The sequence below is a fragment of the Canis lupus genome, chromosome 19 (genome assembly GCF_048164855.1).
Source record: "Canis lupus baileyi chromosome 19, mCanLup2.hap1, whole genome shotgun sequence".
Classification (NCBI taxonomy): domain Eukaryota; kingdom Metazoa; phylum Chordata; class Mammalia; order Carnivora; family Canidae; genus Canis; species Canis lupus.
In genome coordinates this window covers 23,688,647-23,702,090 of record NC_132856.1, presented here as the reverse complement: position 1 = coordinate 23,702,090, position 13,444 = coordinate 23,688,647, and the positions used below count along the sequence as shown (strand labels likewise).

The 13,444-nt window shown below is 42.2% G+C and overlaps 1 long non-coding RNA gene across 1 annotated transcript in view; it reads right to left on the bottom strand.

The window, feature by feature from the left end:
• Positions 1 to 13,083, bottom strand: part of LOC140611293 (uncharacterized) — a 31,107-nt gene extending 18,024 nt beyond the window's left edge. Inside the window, exon 1 of the long non-coding RNA XR_012012572.1 lies at positions 12,854 to 13,083. This is a non-coding gene — a long non-coding RNA (uncharacterized lncRNA). The remainder of the gene's footprint in view (positions 1 to 12,853) is intronic.
• Between the last annotated feature and the right edge of the window lie 361 nt (positions 13,084 to 13,444).

Sequence of the window (13,444 nt, the reverse complement as noted above, 5' to 3'; positions counted from 1 at the left end):
CAGTCTTGACACTGGCAGACTTTCTAGTTCAGTCTAAATGTGCTTGAGTTTGAATTGGAACGACATTTCTCGAGAAACTGCATGGTGTTGGCTTTGAAGCAGGCTCTGGGGTTAGATAGTTGTGAGTCCCAACATACTTCAGCCCCTTAATCATTAGGGTACCTCAAGCAAGTTACTGCTGCTGGTGGCTCTCAGAGTCTTAGTATCCTACTCAGGATTTCTTAACCCAAATTCATATATAACTTAATGTTTTGACTTAAGGGGGTTTACAAACACCCCTTGAAAGTATATGTGTTGCTCGTGCATGCATGTGTGTGTGTGTGTGTTGTGACTATACACACTTTGTTTTCAAAACATCCCTAAGCTTTCATCAGATTTTCAGAGAACCTATAACTTCTCCCCACCCATAGACAGTTAAGACTCCCTGTGGTTCTGCTGTTACATGAGGATTTTAATGGTACATATTCACGAGACTGTTGTGGGGATAGGTTAAGATAGGTGAAAATCCCGGGCACAGTGCCTGGTGCATGTGAATGTTACTTTGGATGAAGAGATCAGAATAGAGATCAAAATCATTACCAAAAATAAGAGCAAATGTAATTTGGATTAGTGAGCTTGTTTTGAATCACAAAATGCCAGCATTCTCCTTATCTGGCCGCACTGTACCTCCTGTAAGTGGCTCAATGATGCTATTGCCATTATCAGAACTAGGACTGATTTGTCCCAAGGCAACCGAGCTGTGATCTTTGATGAGGTCAATTTTTATTTACCAGCAATCCTAGGTTATCAGCAGGGGAAAAAAAAATGCTTCTATGTCAAATCAAGGGCTTCCAGATTACATTCTAAGGGTTTAGAGAGTACATCTTCCATTATGTGACTATGAGGAAACTGAACAATGCTGAGGTAGATGCTTAATAAACAGTAGCTTCCATCCACTATTTAATCTAGGAAAAACAGACTTTAATAAAAAGAATTCAGCCCCCAGTGAATTAATCAGTGGTTTTACTGGATGGGCAGTGTTGTCCGAAGTCTTGTTTCATTATTCAGGAAAAGCATGTGTAATAGTGTGAAAAGGGCATCAATTTGGGAATTGGACAGGATTGATTTTAAATTTCACTTCTTGGGGCGGCCTGGGTGGCTCAGTGGTTTAAGCACCTCCCTTCAGCCCACGGCGTGATCCTGGGGTCCTGGGATCAAGTCCTGTGTCGGGCTCCCGGCATGGAGTCTACTTCTCCCTCTGCCTCTCTCTCTCTTTTTCTCTCTCTCTCTCTATCATGAATAACTAAATAAAATCTTTAAAAAATTTTTTTCACTTCTTGGAGAGGATCTTGAGGTACGATGTTGAGGATTTAACAAACTGTCTAGGACTCTAACTCTTCATCTATAAAATGGGAATTTTAAAAAATCGATCTTTGGATTTCATATTTAAAGGAAATTAATTTAATAGCAATAGCATCCGTTTTCTACTTTTCTCTGTACTCTTTTGATAAAGATTAGGACCAGGTGTAATTACTGACAACTTGCCTTGAAATTCTAATTTCTTTTTTCAGAATAAAGTATTGTAGATAGCACTTTTCAGATATTGAAGAATAGCAAAGGTTAAATCAAATAGAGATGACTTCTCATAAAATGGGAATTTGAATGCCCGAGTTATGAAGAGTCATGGAAATAACCAACGTACACAAGAGTCATTCAGTGGAGAATGACTGGGTATGTGAAGTCAGAAAAAGTTCCTGCTTTCTCAGCGTGGACGTTCCTGTGGGAAGAGACACAGGTATATAAAATACCTGCCAGATGTCCACCTGAGGGCTGTGGAATGTGTATCAGCTGGCTCCAGACTCCAGGAGTGTTGACTCCTCACACTTTGGGTCTATGCTTAGACACTGGCTGAGGGGCAGCCCAGACACTCAGAGGCGGCCCTGAAGCAGAAGGAGGAAGGAGAGACTGGAGCTCGGGGCCGGATGCTGCAAGAAGGAGGTAAATCCGAGCTCACAGACAGGTCCTCTGCAGCCGAGGCTGAACAGCGACATAGGCCAGGGGATGGGAAGCAGAGTGTGGTGGGTTTCTACTACCTGAGGACAGGAGTATTTTAGAGTGGCCAGAGGTCATTTCCTGGAGGAGGAAATATTTAAAGATGATGAGTAAGGACCACGTGAAATCTCAGGGAAAGAGCTCAAGGCAGAGAGAACATCAAAAGGGCATGAGGCCCAGAAATAAATTTCACGTTTAGGGTGTAGTGGGAAAGGAGCAGGGGTAGTCCTGGCACTTCACACCTGCTCTTCCCTCTCTCTGGAAAGCTCTTCCCTCAGATCTCCATGGCTGCTCCTTGTGCTCACTGGGGTCTTGTCCTGAGTGCCTTACCTAGAACTGCCCACCTTGCAATGACCCCCATCACTCTCTGCTTCCTTACCCTGTATGGTGGATTCAATGATGTCCCCACAAAAGATGTTCACATCCTAACCCCAGGAACTTGTGAAAGTGACTTATTTTGGAGAAAACATTTTTTTTAAAGTTTTATCTATTGGGGTGCCTGGGTGGCTTGGTTAGTAAGCACCTGCCTTCGGCTCAGGTCATGATCCCAGAGTCCTGGGATCGAGCCCTGCATCGGGCTCCCTGCTCAGTGGGGAGCCTGTTTTTTCCCTCAAACTCTGCCTCTCTCCTGGTTTGTGCTCTCTCTCTCTCCCTCAAATAAATAAATAAATAAATTTTTAAAAGATTTATGTATTTATTTGATAGAGACAGAGAGCACGAGTTGCGGGGGGCAGGCAGAAAGGGAGACAAATCTCCAGCAGACTGCTGAATGCAGAGCCCCAAGCATGGCTCAATCTCAGGACCTGGAGAAGAAGACTTGAGCCGATACCAAGAGTTGGTGGCTTAACCAATTGAGCCACCCAGTTGCCCCAGAGAAAACATTTTTATAAACATAATTAAGGTAAGGATCTTGAGATGCAACCATCCTAGATTATTCAGGTGGGTTCTAACTCCAATGACGAGTATTCTTACAAGACAAGACGCATGGAAAGGATAAGGTGATATGAAGATGGGAGTAGGGATTGGAGTTAAGTGACCACAGGCAGAGGAACAACTGGCACCACCAGAAACGGGAAGAGGCAAGGAAGGATCCTCCCGCAGAGCCTTCATAGGGATATGGTCACACCAAGAAGTCCCTTGATTGTGGACTTCTGACCTCCCGAATTTAAGAGAGTTCATTTCTGTTGTTGTAAGCCACCCAGCTTATGGTACTTTGTCACAGCAACCCTAGGAAACTAATATGCCCTGCCAACTGTGTGACTTGTGTTTATTCATTTACTATCTAGCTCCTCCCACTAGACCACGAGCTCCATGGGGTCAGGGACTTGGTCTTGTTCACTTCTCTGTCCTCAGACATGTTGCTATTTTGCACAGATTCTGTCTTCTGAAGTCACCCTCCTAAATGAGGAAGACTCCTCACACGGCCTTGTCCTTGCCTTGGTCCACGGGAAGCATGCCTGTGCTTATACACTGTGAATGAAGCTGGACTCCATAGCATGTGTCAGGCAGGAAAAGAGACAACACACGAGGTGTTTCAGCAGAGGAGATTTAGTAGAGGGTATTGGTGCACCGATGTTGGAGGGTTTCAAGAACAAGACAGCATAGGAGGAGCTCTGCGGAGCTCTGAGGAGGGGCACAGCCCAGCTCCTGTCGACTGCTCTGGAGAGCACGAGGAGGCTGGGCCTGGGAACACCAGAAGGAACAGGAGGTGGGGACCAGCTGCCGCTCTGGGCTGAAGGGTACTGCTGGGGCAACTTTTACAGGGACTTGAGGCAAATAGAGAGAAAGAAGCCCCTTCTCCAGAACCTGCTCCTTTCTTCTCACTTCCTCTCACCTTCTGAGTTCCCTCTCTCCTTTCCCTTAACAGGACTCCACAGGAAGCCACAAGGCAAAGGCATCTGGGAAATGTAGTTTGTGCACAACCAGAAGACAGACCATAGAGAGGTGGATTAGGAGTTCGGGGATAATAGTTTGTTAACAAGCAGAAGCGGTGATCATGTGCTTTTTGACCTGGCATCAAAATGCACAATAAGGATGAAACCTCTGCAGCTCCATGCATATGTGTAATTACTTAATTAATCACTTGTGTAATTTTTTTTTTGCTAATGTCTGTCTTCCTTACTAGACTTGAAGCTCTGTGAAGGAGCCTATTGTCTCTTTTCTGCCTATGGTAACCCCAGGGTTTAGAACAATGACCATCATGGAGCTGGCATTTCTAAAGAGTTGTTAACTGCCTGACTGCTTTTCTGGGTTTTTATCTCACTTGATTTAATGTTTTTAAAGGAGCAGTCTATCCTTTCTGTTATAATGAAAAGTCTTCTCTCCTTGTGTAAATATGACATAGCTCGTATTCGTTAGTGCTAATATCCTAGAGGCAGGGCAGTGAATGAAGCACAAAGTTGGCAGGGGGCCGCTCTAGAGTCAAAATTACCTCACTGAGCTGTCTGCACCAGACCAATTATTGTCAAATCTCCAATATCTGCTTCACCTTGTTTCATGTCGACATAATCATGGACTCCTTCAAGCAGGCTTTGTTTGGGAAATTCCTTTAGAGTCAGTCTGTCTTTATGAAAACTCAAAACTGATCATTTTCCCTCTGAATAATGGAAGTATGGTCTAGTACATGGTTCTTAACCAGGGATGGTTTCTCTCCTCCAGGGAAGTTTGGCAATGTCTGGAAACATTTCTGGTTCTCATAACTGAGGGATGATACTAGTATCTAGTAGGTGGAGCCTAGAGACGCTGCTAGACATCCTAAATGCACAGGGAAGCCCTCACAAGAAAGAATTATTTAGTCCCAAATGTCAATATCACCAATCAAGAAATCCTGGTCTACTTTAAAATATATTTCTCTGGGACGCCTGGGTGGCTCAGTGACTGAGCGTCTGCCTTGGGCTCAGGGCATGATCCCAGGGTCCTGGAATCGAGTCCCACATCAGGCTCTTCACGGGGAGCCTGCTTCTCCCTCTTCCTATGTCTCTGCCTCTCTCTGTGTCTCTCATGAATAAATAAATTAAAATCTAAAATAAAATAAAATAAAATAAAATAAAATAAAATATATTTTATTGTTCATGATTCCATGAAAGAAAGTATAATGTATAGAAAATCATTGGGTTGGGGGGCTTCTGTGTAGTACAGTTGGTTGAGTGACTGACTCTTGGTTTCAGCTCAGGTAGTGGGTTCAGGGCTGTGGGTTCAAGCCCCATGTTGGGCTCTGAGTCTGCTTGGGATTCTCTCTCCCTCTCCCTCTGGCCCTCCCCCCACTCATGTGCTCTCGCTCTCTCTCTCTCAAATAAGTAAATAAATGTTTTTTTAAAAAGAATAAAAGAATAAACATGGGCTTGGGAATCTAAAAGATCTGACTTTAAATCTCACTTCCTTGTAGGAGCTGTGTAATAGGGAATTAACACATTGCTGGAGATGTCAATTTCTTATCTAGGTAACAGGGGAATTAAATCCTGGCTTGTTGCATTATTATGAGGGTTGCCATGAATTAACCAATGTACAGTGCCTGGCACAAAGGAATACCTCGATAGGAGCTGGATATGTGAAGAAAGCGTATATATTCAAATACACTTATCCTACTAGCCCAAAAAGTTCTTCTTTGACTTCTTAATTGCTTTCCCCCCTCAAGGAATAGAAATCTGAGAAAATACATAAAACGCACATTTCCCAAAGCAAATTTTTCACTGATGGTGTTTATTTTAACAAAATCTTGGTCTATACTGTTTAACTTATTCTAACAGTTTTAATTGGAGTCACCATATTCTTCAAAACAATAATCTCATAAGAATTAGAAGAGGTCAAAATATGAATATATGGGGATAGTAAAAACAAATGTTTGAAATTGAAACATATCAATGCCATTGGTGGGAGACACTTTCAAGGAGCTTAATTGCATAACAGTTAGATTTAGGTTGACCAAAACAAGCAAGGATAACTTAAAACCTTCACCCTTACTTGTGAAAGATCATGATATTAAAAGTATCTGTTTAGCTATGCCACAAATTAATTGGATGTTTGCTTTCTCTAGCTTGATTAAGAGAAAAGGCTTGTAAGAGTGTATTATTCTAACTGGTAAAGCCATTCATGCTCATTTTAGGAAAACTCAGAAATGAGGCTCAAAAAAAGAGACTGATAAGAATGACACATAATCCAATAACTGGAGAAAGACACTGAACATTTTGGCATATTTCCTTTCCGTTAGACACTAAATGAATATTCTTGGAGGCTGGGGCTACTACTCCAGATCCGTACTAACGGGCTAAGTGCATCAGGATCTGTTTTGTTAGCACTTTGCAACATACTTAGCACATATTTGGGACATCTCTCCCCCCAAAAAACTCTTGTTGGCTGGTTGAATGGGTCCTCAATTAAGTATATGTACTAGGCTATAAGACTTTATGGAACTAGCATTCCACTGATAGCTTAAAATCACAAATTACCTTTTATAACTGCTTATGTATTAGGTTGTATCATAAGAAATGTTCTATCTATATCAATCTTTGACCTAAAAGTTGTAAATTTATTTACAACATGTATTATATCATGAGCCTTTTGAGGACTGAAAGTGAATATTCTTCTTCTTTTATGCTACCTGCAAAGTTGGGTGAGAGATTTGTGGAAAGACGTTTAAACGTTAAACACAGCATCGTGCATATGTGTGTGCACTGTGAGGACCCCTGAAGCCTTTACATGAGGCCAGTAATTGTGGAATTGTCTATTTCATTCTTTTCCCATACATTTAAATAATGACCATTTTTCCCCATTGTGGTAGGAACCTAAAATAGTTTAGGCACTGTGGAAAACAGTTTGACAATTGTTCAATAAGTTAAACATAGAATTACCATATAACCCAGCAATTCACTCTTGGCACATTCTCAAGAGAACTGAAAAGAGATGTTCAGACAAAAGCTTGTACATGAATGTTCATAGCGCTATTCCTGATAGCTAAAAGGCAGAAACAACCCAATCATGCATCAGCTGATGCATGGATAAATAAAATGTGGTATATCCATATAGTGGAATATTATTCAGGCCTAAAAAAGAATGACGTAGTAATACAAGCTATAGAGTCTTGAAAACACTATGCTAAGTGGAAAAACCAACTACAAACACCACATCTTACATGATTTCATTTATATGAAATACCCAGAATAGGCAAATTCATTACAGATAAAGCTCATTGGTGATTGCCAGAGACTGGGAAGAGGGAGGAATGGAAATTTATTGTTTCATGCATACAGAGTTTCCTTTCATTCCATATGAAAATGTTTTGGAACTAAATAGTGTGATGGTTGCGCAGCACTGTGAGTGTACTTCATGTCACCAATGGTAAATGTTATGTTAAATGTATTTTTCCACAACAGAAAAGCGAAATCCATTTTTATAACTGAATAAATCAGGGTCTTTTGGTTTGCAAGGGACTGAATCAAATCAAACTGTTTTTAAGGAGGAGAATTGTGGGGAAGAAGGGAAGAAATTCTTTACCCTGGGAAGCCCAAGGTTAAAGAACTCAGACATCGTCATCAAGATTCATTCTCTCTTTTGCCTTCTCCTTGGTCTCTCATTTCTTCTTTCCCTCTTGTACCTTTACTGTCTTCTGAGTGTTGGCCTGCTACACAGGTGGCCTTCCACTGTGTGGCAGAAGAAGGCAGCACATAGCCTCACAGAGATTCACGCATCCATCATCAGCTGAAGGACCCCAGGTGAAAAAGGGAGTCTCTTAAACTGGCCAAATAGTATTGAGCAGTGGTAAGAAGAAAGAGCTCCTAGCACTCTCACTTTATCAGCTGTGTGAACTTGAGCAAGCTACTGAATCTCTTCAACCTTTAGTTCCTCATCTGCAAAATGAGGATAACCATAGTACTCCTCTCCTTGGGTTGTCATGAAGATTAAATGAGTCAATATATGTGAAGTGCTTAGAACTGGGTCTGGCACATAACAAGTGCTCTTTAGGACTGACTGTTGTAATCATCACTGTCATCATTATTATCAAAGCCTCCATTTGTCCAATCCAGGGGAGGAACTTGATTGGCTATGCATGGGCCAATGAATTCCCTGGGGGCTGGAGCGGGTAGGTCCACCAGAGGCAGTCCCTTAGAAAGAATGAGATCCTTACCAGAAAAAAAAGAGTCCAAGGGAGGTGGACCACCCTAAACACTGACGTCTACCCCGTTGCCTACCACTGCTGCAGAGAGCTTAAAAATCCCCTGTTTCTGTCGTATATACATACACATATACAGGGGAAGCCTGCGCTTTTGTGTTCACTATGTGCCTAGTCCAGTTTTAAGCCATTTATGTTTATTACATCATTTATTACTTACAAAGTCCCTGTGAGATAAGCTATCACTGCCATTACCACACAATAGAAAGGTGATAGATCTTGCCTAATGTTTTCAGGTCAAGGTATGATTTCAGACAGTCGGTGGCCAAAGTCTGAATTCTCAGCCTTTCAGCTCTATTGCTCTCTGCTTAGCAGCAGTTACAAATAAGTTATTGGAAATATAAGAAAAAAAATGGTGAAAATTACACAGGTGGCGTTAATGTGGGCTAAAAAAAAGAAAAACTTGTTTTTAAAAGCAGAAGTATGTATGTAATAGATTGTGCCTTTAACACAACATATGAAGGACTAACAAACTCATGAAATGAAGTTCTGTTGGCAATCCCATTGTGAAGAGTAAATATTTGTTAGCTTAAATAAATAACTAAACTTCCCTAAATTTATATCCCTCCTTCCACTGTAAACTAACAGATTTGGAGGCAGGAATCTTTGAGGAAACCCCAACATATCAATTCTCACATATTTGTGATCTTCCAATACGCATCTCTTGCTGAGGCTTAACCCAAGGACCTCCGGTCAAGCAAACAGGTCTTTTTCCTGACAATGGAAAGATAAACATGACCCTGAGGCATGGATGAGTTAGTTGTCTTCCATTGTGGGTCTTGCTCAAAGCACCTCTGGGTGAGAAACAGTTTTTAGGACAAAGAAAGTGACATTTGCTTGCTTTGGCCAAGCATCCCATACCTTTGGTAAAGAAGGAAACAGTGTTTACATAAGCAAATAAGAAGAATGTGGAGGACTGGACCCATTCCTGCATGTGACAAAAGAGAGGCTCTGCTTTATATTTTGAGCATTGAGATAGAACGAAGTCAAACATATTTATTTAATAACAGAGTAAAAAAAGAACAGCTGTGGAAAATATTTAGAAGATGATACATAGAGAATCACACACACACAGATATAGTTACAGCATAGACAAAAGAATGGTGTCAGGATATCAGAGGTTTTTCTTTTTATTTTTTTTAAGTCTATTTCCCTGAAATTTAAAAAAAAAAAAAAAAACCCGCACACACAACAGTAATTTAAATAATGTAATTAGGCAGCCCGGGTGGCTCAGCGGTTTAGCGCCGCCTTCAGCCCAGGGCGTGATCCTGGGGTCCCGGAATCGAGTCCCACATTGGGCTCCCTGCATGGAACCTGCATCTCCCTCTGCCTCTCTCTCTGTGGGTCTCTCATGAATAAATAAAATCTTTTAAAAAATAATAATAATGTAATTAATAAATATCAGATAGAAATGATTCAAACAGTGTGGATATGTGATAACGCCTAGCACTTTTGAGCATCTGCTATACACCAAAAATCCTTCCAAACATATTCATTTATTCAGTCCTCTGATTTCTGTGGAGGTGGTTATTATTACTAACCCAGTTTTAGCAGATGGGGCAACGGATCCCCTGAATTGGGAATTGCCTTGAGTAAGATCACCCAGCATCTAAGCTATCGTGTAACACAGGCAGTTGGATTCAAGCAATGTGTACAACTACCAGAATTCCCGGGGGTTTGCAGGGGTTGTTTAAGGAAAAGAACAAGAGGCCACAGTTCTGTATCTGTCACCCCTCACCCACCCACCGCCAGTGCCATCACTGCCCAGAGGCAAGGTCCTTACTTGCCTGAGACTTTCCCAATTTTTTAAAGAAGATTTTATATTAAAAAAAAGATTTTATTTTATTATTCATGAGAGACACACAGAGAGACACAGAGGGAGAAGAAGGCTCCCTGTGGGGAGCCCAATGCGGGACTCAATCCCAGGACCCCGGGGATCATGATCTGAGCCAACAGCAGATGCTTAACCACTGAGCCACCCAGGCGTCTGAGACTTTCCCAATTTTTAAAACCACAAGTCTTGTTTCCCAGGAACTGGCAAACTGATATGGTTGTTCACCCTACCCACAGGGCACTTCGCAGGTAATAGTTGGCTTTATATCTTTAGCATGAATATATACATGTGTTTCCATAACTTCATTTACACAGATACAAGGTGCTCCTCTGTGACCTGTTCTTCTCACATCTCAGTGTATTAAGAAACCTCTTCCCTTCTCGCTCCTTTTAATAACTGGATATGCCTTCACTATAAAGTTGTACAGTTGCTCCTCTGCTGTGTTAAAATGAGAAAAAAAGTATAATCAAGGAACAGGAATAATGGTCACATTTGAGGAAGAAGCCAACACTTAAGGACAAAAAAATAAAGGATGAATGGAATGAATAAGAAAGAAAATCTCCAAGAAGCAGAAACAAAAAGAAAAGGTGAATGGGGGAAAATAAGTGGGCATGATTTTACTTCCAGAGGAAGGAAGTTCTCAGTAGATGAATGTCAGGAAGTCAGGAATCCAGCTCGGGTTCTACTCCTAGAGAACTGCGTGCCCAGGGATGAAATGCTCTGCCTCAGTTTCCACATAGGGAAAGTGAGAAGGGTCAGCCGTGCCCAGCCAAGTAGAGAGAATACCTGTGAGGACTGAGTGAGTATAAAGCACTTGAGCTAATTGTGCAAATGTAAAGCATTAGATGGCATCCTGGTTAAAGAACCAGCCAACAGGTGTTACTGTGATCACTGAAGTATATGGCTCAAAGGAAGAGATTACAGGGTGATGAAAGATTCTAAGCTGGCGATTCTTGTATGTAGAAGATTCACCCAGGGAGGTTGTTAAAAAGTGGAAATCCAGAGCCCCACCCCAGAATTACTGAATTTTTCTCTGGAAGTGGAACCTGTGCATTATGTCATTTTAGTGATTTCACCCAGCAAATCCTGATGCAAACCATCCAAACTGGTGAACTGAGGGCCAGCGTACTGCACAACAGTTGGCATCATTCACTTCTGTGGCAAGCCTGGGAACGCCTGGCCCTGTGACAGTCGGGCCCCCCTGAAAACTATCAGAGATGTCCCTTGATCCTTTACTAACAACAGAGAAAGGGCCATGAGCACCTGCTGTGCACTAGAATTTTTCACATACATTTTTTAAAATTTATTTTTGTATTTGGTTGGAATGGACATAACATAAAACTGTCTTAGTTCAGTGGTATTTAGTACATTCGCAGTGTTGTACAACCACCTCCTTTATCTAGTTTCATACATACGTTATCTCATTTAATCCTCCTGACATTCTGAAAGATCAAATACCTGTTATCTGCACAAGTGGCAGAAAGAAGGCTAGAACAGCTTTAGTGATTTGTCCAAGATTGGACCATCGATGCAGAATGAGGTGGGGATGCAAATCCACGCCAACCATCCAAAGCCCTTTCAAATACATGGGTAGAAGGAGAGACCCTGGGATTTCCTATTTTCTTTCTTTCTTTTCAAGATTTATTTACTTATTTTAGTGAGAGAGAGAACACACAAGCAGGCAGAAAGGGAGAAGCGAAGACTGTCAAGCAGCCTTCATGCTGAGCATAAGCCCGACACGGGGCTCCATCTCACGACCCTGAGATCATGACCTGTGCCGAGATCAAGAAACAGATGCTTAACCAGCTGAGCTACCTGGGATTTCCTCTTTTCATGGAAAACACTGAAACAGAGCTTTGGACATTGGAGCGTTCATGTCATAACATTAATCTAAATAAATCAATAGGTATGATGCTTTAGCTCTCTCTACAGTTTCCCACTTCCTACCTGCAGTCAGTGACTATTCCTTTTTAAGGACATGTTCTGCGTAGATGTTCAATCACAGGTTTCAGTTTAAACACAAGGTAAATTAACAACTTTTCCCTGATAGGAAAGAAAGGGAACTTTCCCAAAGTGTAGGTTAGCCCACAGAGAGTAACAAATGATTGGATGTGTCTTCTGCCTCAGGATCAAAAGGACACAAGTATTCCCAAGCCTGGTCAGCTGACGAAAGTGGGACAAACACACTTTTAGATAGGACAGCCGTATAATTCATCGCCCCACTGGAGCCAGGACATTTGCAGAAGGATGCTTGTGCTGAGTGCCATAACAGCAGGCCAAATCAGGGCTGTCCAAGACAAATGAGGACACATGGTCACTTAACTTGTAGGACCTCTTATCAGGGTCTGAAAAGCCATCACTCTTCAGCAGTGTCCAAAAGCAGGAGTAGAGCAAACAAAGCATATTGAGAAATAAATGAGAAATAAACGCTCAGAGAACAATAAAACCCAGCAAGGAAAAACCAAGCCAAGTGAAGTATCCACGGAGGTTTAAAGTCAGTTGATTGCAAAACAATAGCGAGGAGAGAAGTCAAAAGTAAGAGAGTCTGCAAGAAAATATGGACCAAGCCAAGCCAAATGAATCTCAAAAATCCAGCACCCATAAAACAAGCAGAAACATAAAAGTTCAGTGAGGGCCTGTAGCAGCCCAATTAAGTCCAAACTAATATGGCTGTAAAAGAAAATGCCTCTTGAGGTTGGAGCAGAAGCTAAATAGAAATCAGATGACTTAGAAGAAAAGCCAGCAGATGACTCATAAAAATATCCCTTGAAAAGGAAAGTTAACAGAAAAACAGAGAAACATCCAAGGAAAACGAATCCTACCAGTTCAGGGGCTGGTCCAGCACGAGGCTTCTGGTGGCCCACCAAGTCACAGACGCAGAGAGACTGGAAAATTCTGCTTCTCTCGCAGCTCACGCCACTGGATTGCAAAGCTGAGCAGACGGCTGGGGTGTGTGTGGTGTGTGTGTGTGTGTGTGTGCGCATGTGTGTGTGCACGCAGAGCCGAGCGAGATAAATGTGGAGCTGCCCAAGGCTTAGCACAAGAGTTACCCAACTCCCAGCCTCCCCGACCTCCAGTTCTCAGGAAGGGCGGGCAGGATTTACTGAGCACAGCAACAGGCCTTTAACCATTCTGCGAGGACTTTCGCTTGCCAGGGTTCTGCAAGCGGTCTTGCCCTTTATTGTTGGGCTGGGGTTGTTTTCCCCATTTTGTCCTGTGTGATGGAGAAGCCAAGATTTGGGAATTTTAAGGCCTGGACTTAAAGCTCAATATTTTCACTGGTAGCTGAGGGACCTTGGGCATATACCTTTTGCTCTCTTGGTCTTAGCCCTCCTGTCTTTTGACAGGGAAAAAGTATTACTTCCTTTGATACTTGTGAAGACGGGGATCATCCTTAAGAGTTCCCGAGGCGA